This window comes from Zea mays, chromosome 5, assembly GCF_902167145.1.
Source record: "Zea mays cultivar B73 chromosome 5, Zm-B73-REFERENCE-NAM-5.0, whole genome shotgun sequence".
NCBI classification, from domain to species: domain Eukaryota; kingdom Viridiplantae; phylum Streptophyta; class Magnoliopsida; order Poales; family Poaceae; genus Zea; species Zea mays.
The window spans coordinates 209,216,125-209,223,086 of NC_050100.1; positions in this window are offsets into that span (position 1 = coordinate 209,216,125).

The following is a 6,962-nucleotide window of genomic DNA, read 5'->3' on the forward strand; positions in this document are numbered from 1 at the left end:
AGGGACTTCTCTTCTCCAACGTCGGCCACAAGTGCCTCATGGCAAAGGACGACAAAAAGAAGAAGGTTAAATCTAAATCCTCCACTAGATATGAATCCTCTAGTGATGAAAATGCTAGTGATGAGGAAGATAACTTACACACTCTTTTTGCCAACCTAAACATGCAACAAAAAGAAAAGTTAAATGAATTAATTAGTGCCATCCATGAGAAGGATGACCTCTTGGACACCCAAGAGGACTTCCTAATCAAGGAAAACAAAAAGCATGTTAAGGTTAAAAATGCTTATGCTCTTGAAGTTGAAAAATGTGAAAAATTATCTAGTCAGCTAAGCACTTGCCATGAGACTATAGACAACCTTAGAAATGAGAATTCTAATTTGTTAGCTAAGGTTGATTCTATTGCTTGTAATGTTTCAATTCCCAATCTTAGAAATGATAATGATGATTTGCTTGCTAAGATTGAAGAATTAAACATGTCTCTTGCTAGCCTTAGGATTGAAAATGAAAAATTGCTTGCTAAGGCTAAAGAGTTAGATGTTTGCAATGCTACAATTTCTGACCTTAGAACTAAAAATGATATTTTGCATGCTAAGGTTGCAGAATTAAAATCTTGCAAACCCTCTACATCTACCATTGAGCACACTTCTATTTGTACTAGATGTAGAGATGTTGATGTTAATGCTATTCATGATCACATGGCTTTAATAAAACAACAAAATGATCATATAGCAAAACTAGATGCTAAAATTGCCGAACATGAAATTGAAAATGAAAAATTTAAATTTGCTCATAGTATGCTTTATAGTGGGAGACGCCCTGGCATTAAGGATGGCATTGGCTTCCAACAGGGAGGCAATGTCAAACTTAATGCTCCTCCTAAGAAATTGTCCAACTTTGTTAAGGGCAAGGCTCCCATGCCTCATGATAACGAAGGTTACATTTTGTACCCTGCCGGTTATCAAAAGGACAAAATTAGGAGAATTCATTCTAGGAAGTCTCACTCTGGCCATAACCATGCTTTCATGTATAAGGGTGAGACATCTAGCTCTAGGCAACCAACCCATGCTAAGTTACCTAAGAAGAAAACTCCTAGTGCATCAAATGAACATAACTTTTCATTTAAAACTTTTGATGCATCTTATGTTTTAACTAACAAATCCGGCAAAGTAGTTGCCAAATATGTTGGGGGCAAGCACAAGGGGTCAAAGACTTGTGTTTGGGTACCCAAAGTTCTTGTGTCTAATGCCAAAGGACCCAAAACCATTTGGGTACCTAAAGTCAAGAACTAAACATGTTTTGTAGGTTTATGCATCCGGGGGCTCAAGTTGGATCATCGACAGCGGGTGCACAAACCACATGACAGGGGAGAAAAAGATGTTCTCCTCCTATGAGAAAAACCAAGATCCCCAACGAACTATCACATTCGGGGATGGAAACCAAGGTTTGGTCAAAGGATTGGGTAAAATTGCTATATCACCTGACCATTCCATTTCCAATGTTTTTCTTGTAGATTCATTAGATTACAATTTGCTTTCCGTTTCTCAATTATGCAAAATGGGCTACAACTGTCTATTTACTGATGTAGGTGTCACTGTCTTTAGAAGGAGTGATGATTCAGTAGCATTTAAGGGAGTGTTAGAGGGTCAGCTATACTTGGTAGATTTTGATAGAGCTGAACTCGACACTTGCTTAATTGCTAAGACTAACATGGGCTGGCTCTGGCATCGCCGACTAGCACATGTTGGGATGAAGAATCTTCACAAGCTTCTAAAGGGAGAGCACATTTTAGGATTAACAAATGTTCATTTTGAGAAAGACAGGGTTTGTAGCGCATGCCAAGTAGGAAAGCAAGTTGGTGCCCACCATCCACACAAGAACATCATGACGACCGACAGGCCACTGGAGCTCCTACACATGGACCTATTCGGCCCGATTGCTTACATAAGCATCGGCGGGAGTAAGTACTGTCTAGTTATTGTGGATGATTATTCTCGCTTCACTTGGGTATTCTTTTTGCAGGAAAAATCCCATACCCAAGAGACCTTAAAGGGATTCTTGAGACGGGCTCAAAATGAGTTCGGCTTGAGGATCAAAAAGATTAGAAGCGACAACAGGACGGAGTTCAAGAACTCTCAAATTGAAGGCTTCCTTGAGGAGGAGGAGGGCATCAAGCATGAGTTCTCTTCTCCCTACACCCCACAACAAAATGGTGTAGTGGAGAGGAAGAATAGAACTCTATTGGACATGGCAAGAACCATGCTTGATGAGTACAAGACTTCGGATCGGTTTTGGGCCGAGGCGGTCAACACCGCCTGCTACGCCATCAACCGGTTGTATCTACACCGAATCCTCAAGAAGACATCATACGAACTCCTAACCGGTAAAAAGCCCAATATTTCATATTTTAGAGTCTTTGGTAGCAAATGCTTTATACTTGTTAAAAGAGGTAGAAAATCTAAATTTGCTCCTAAGACTGTAGAAGGCTTTTTACTAGGATATGATTCAAACACAAGGGCATATAGAGTCTTTAACAAGTCCTCTGGACAAGTTGAAGTTTCTTGTGACGTTGTGTTTGATGAGACTAACGGCTCTCAAGTAGAGCAAGTTGATCTTGATGAGATAGGTGATAAAGAGGCTCCATGCATCACGCTAAGGAACATGTCCATTGGAGATGTGTGTCCTAAGGAATCCGAAGAGCCTCCAAATGCACAAGATCAACCATCCTCCTCCACGCAAGCATCTCCACCAACTCAAAATGAGGATGAAGCTCAAGTTGATGAAGTAGAAGATCAAGCAAATGAGCCACCTCAAGATGACGGCAATGATCAAGGGGGAGATGCAAATGATCAAGACAAGGAGGATGAAGAACAAAGGCCGCCACACCCAAGAGTCCACCAAGCAATCCAACGAGATCACCCCGTTGACACCATCCTCGGCGACATTCATAAGGGGGTAACTACTAGATCTCGTGTTGCACATTTTTGTGAGCATTACTCTTTTGTTTCCTCTATTGAGCCACACAGGGTAGAGGAAGCACTCCAAGATTCGGATTGGGTGGTGGCGATGCAAGAGGAGCTCAACAACTTCACTAGGAACGAGGTATGGCATTTGGTTCCACGTCCTAATCAAAATGTTGTAGGAACCAAGTGGGTTTTCCGCAACAAGCAAGATGAGCATGGTGTGGTGACAAGGAACAAAGCTCGACTTGTGGCCAAGAGATACTCCCAAGTCGAAGGTTTGGATTTCGGTGAAACCTATGCACCCGTAGCTAGGCTTGAGTCAATTCGTATATTATTGGCCTATGCTACTTACCATGGCTCTAAGCTTTATCAAATGGACGTGAAGAGTGCCTTCCTCAATGGACCAATCAAGGAAGAGGTCTATGTTGAGCAACCTCCCGGCTTTGAAGATAGTGAGTACCCTAATCATGTGTATAAACTCTCTAAGGCGCTTTATGGGCTTAAGCAAGCCCCACGAGCATGGTATGAATGCCTTAGGGATTTTCTTTTAGATAATGGCTTCAAAGTCAAAAAGGCCGATCTTACTTTATTTACTAAAACTCTTGAAAATGACTTGTTCGTATGCCAAATTTATGTTGATGATATTATATTTGGGTCTACTAACGAGTCTACATGTGAAGAATTTAGTAGGATCATGACACAAAAGTTCGAGATGTCTATGATGGGGGAGTTGAAGTATTTCTTAGGATTTCAAGTGAAGCAACTCCAAGAGGGCACCTTCCTTAGCCAAACGAAGTATACTCAAGACATTCTAAGCAAGTTTGGAATGAAGGATGCCAAACCCATCAAGACACCCATGGGAACCAATGGGCATCTCGACCTCAACGAAGGAGGTAAATCCGTCGATCAAAAGGTATACCGGTCGATGATAGGTTCTTTACTATATTTATGTGCATCTCGACCGGATATAATGCTTTCCGTATGCATGTGTGCAAGATTCCAAGCCGACCCTAAGGAAGCTCACCTTACGGCCGTAAAACGAATCTTGAAATATTTGGTTTATACTCCTAAGTTTGGGCTTTGGTATCCTAGGGGATCCACTTTTGATTTGATTGGTTATTCGGATGCCGATTGGGCGGGGTGTAAAATCAATAGAAAGAGCACATCGGGGACTTGCCAGTTCTTGGGAAGATCCTTGGTGTCTTGGGCTTCAAAGAAGCAAAATTCCGTAGCTCTTTCTACCGCCGAAGCCGAGTACATTGCCGCAGGCCATTGTTGCGCGCAACTACTTTGGATGAGGCAAACCCTTAGGGACTATGGTTACAAATTAACCAAAGTTCCTCTTCTATGTGATAATGAAAGTGCAATCCGCATGGCGGATAATCCCATTGAGCATAGCCGCACTAAGCACATAGCCATTCGGTATCACTTTTTAAGGGATCACCAACAAAAGGGAGATATCGAGATTTCATACATTAATACTAAAGATCAATTAGCCGATATCTTTACCAAGCCTCTTGATGAACAAACTTTTAACAAACTTAGGCATGAGCTAAATATTCTTGATTCTAGGAACTTCTTTTGTTGATTTGCACACATAGCTCATTCATATACCTTTGATCATGTCTCTTTTATATATGCTATGACTAATGTGTTTTCAAGTCTATTTCAAACCAAGTCATAGGTGTATTGAAAGGGAATTGGAGTCTTCGGCGAAGACAAAGGCTTCCACTCCGTAACTCATCCTTCGCCGTCACTCCGGGCAACTCTCCATCTTTGGGGGAGAGAGCATAAGTCCCAAGCAAACGGACTTCATCTTTGGTATAATCTTCACTCATTTATTTATGACTAAAGGGGGAGAGAGTAATTCTAAGGGCTCTAATGACTCTGTTTTTGGCGATTCATGCCAAAGGGGGAGAAAGTATTAGCCCAAAGCAAAAGGACCGCACCACCTGAAAGGGAATTAGGCTTACACATATTTCCTAAATGATTTTGGTGGTTGAATTGCCCAACACAAATAAATTGGACTAACTAGTTTGCTCTAGTGTATAAGTAATACAGGTGCTAAAGGTTCACTCTTAGCCAATAAAAAGACCAAGTATTGGGTTCAACAAAAGAGCAAAGGGACAACCGAAGGCACCTCTGGTCTGGCGCACCAGACTGTCCGGTGTGCCACCGGACAGTGTCCGGTGCACCAGAGGACTCCAAGTCAAACTCGTCACCTTCGGGAAAATCCAGAGGCGCTCCGCTATAATTCACCGGACTGTCCGGTGCTCCAAGGAACGGCGCCTCAGGAACTCGCCAGCTTTAGGAATTCGCAATGGCTAGTTCGCTATAATTCACCGGACATGTCCGGTGTACACCGGACTGTCCGGTGTGACAACGGAGCAACGGATATTTCGGCGCCAACGGCTACCTGCAGCGCATTAAATGCGCGCCAGCGCGCGCAGAAGTCAGGCACGCCCATACTGGCGCACCGGACACTCTACAGTGCATGTCTGGTGCGCCACCGGACATCCAGGCAGGCCCAGAAGACAGAGCTCCAACGGTCGGAACCCAACGGTTTTGGTGACGTGGCTGGCGCACCGGACTGTCCGGTGCACCATACGACAGTCAGCCCCACCAAACGGCTAGTTTGGTGGTTGGGGCTATAAATACCCCCAACCACCCACCATTCATTGCATCCAAGTTTTTCACCTTCCAACTACTTACAAGAGCTAGGCATTCAATTCTAGACACACCTAAGTGATCAAATCATCTCCCAACTCCACAAAAGCATTAGTGACTAGTGAGAGTGATTTGCCGTGTTCTTTTGAGCTCTTGTGCTTGGATCGCTTGCTTTTTTTCTCGATTCCTTATTGCGATCAAACTCACTTGTAATTGAGGCAAGAGACACCAATCTTGTGGTGGTCCTTGTGGGAACTTTGTGTTCCAAGTGATTGAGAAGAAAAGCTCACTCGGTCCGAGGGACCGTTTGAGAGAGGGAAAGGGTTGAAAGAGACCCGGTCTTTGTGACCACCTCAACGGGGAGTAGGTTTGCAAGAACCGAACCTCGGTAAAACAAATCCACGTGTCTTACTCCTTATTCGCTTGCGATTTGTTTTGCACCCTCTCTCGCGGACTCGATTATATTTCTAACGCTAACCCGGCTTGTAGTTGTGATTATTTTTGAGAATTTCAGTTTCGCCCTATTCACCCCCCCCTCTAGGCGACTTTCAATTGGTATCAGAGCCCGGTGCTTCATTAGAGCCTAACCGCTCGAAGTGATGTCGGGAGAACTCGCCAAGAGGGAGATGGAGACCGGCGACAAGCCCGCTACAAGCCACGGGTCGACTTCATCGGAAGAGTCCCGCAACAAGAGGAAGGAGAAGAAAAGCTCCTCCAACAAAGGGAAGGGGAAGGAGAAGAAATCCTCTTCCCACAAGTCGGATCGGAGAGGCGACAAACACAAGAGGATGAGGAAAGTGGTCTACTACGAGACCGACTCTTCATCACCATCGACCTCCGACTCCGATGCACCGTCCGTTACTTCTAAGCGCCAAGAGCGCAAGAAGTATAGTAAGATTCCTCTACGCTATCCCCATATTTCAAAACATACTCCTTTGCTCTCCGTTCCATTAGGTAAACCACCGGTTTTTGACGGTGAAGATTATAATATGTGGAGTGACAAAATAAGGCATCATCTAACCTCACTCCACACAAGCATATGGAATGTTGTTGAGTTTGGTGTACAGGTGCCATCCGCAGGGGATGAAGACTACGACTCGGACGAGGTGGCCCAAATTCACCACTTTAACTCCCAAGCCACCACTATACTCCTCGCCTCTCTAAGTCGAGAGGAGTATAATAAGGTGCAAGGGTTAAAAAGTGTGAAGGAAATTTGGGACGTACTCAAGACCGCGCACGAGGGAGATGAGGTGACAAAGATCACCAAGAGGGAGACGATCGAGGGGGAGCTCGGTCGATTCATGCTTCACCAAGGGGAGGATCCACAAGCTATGT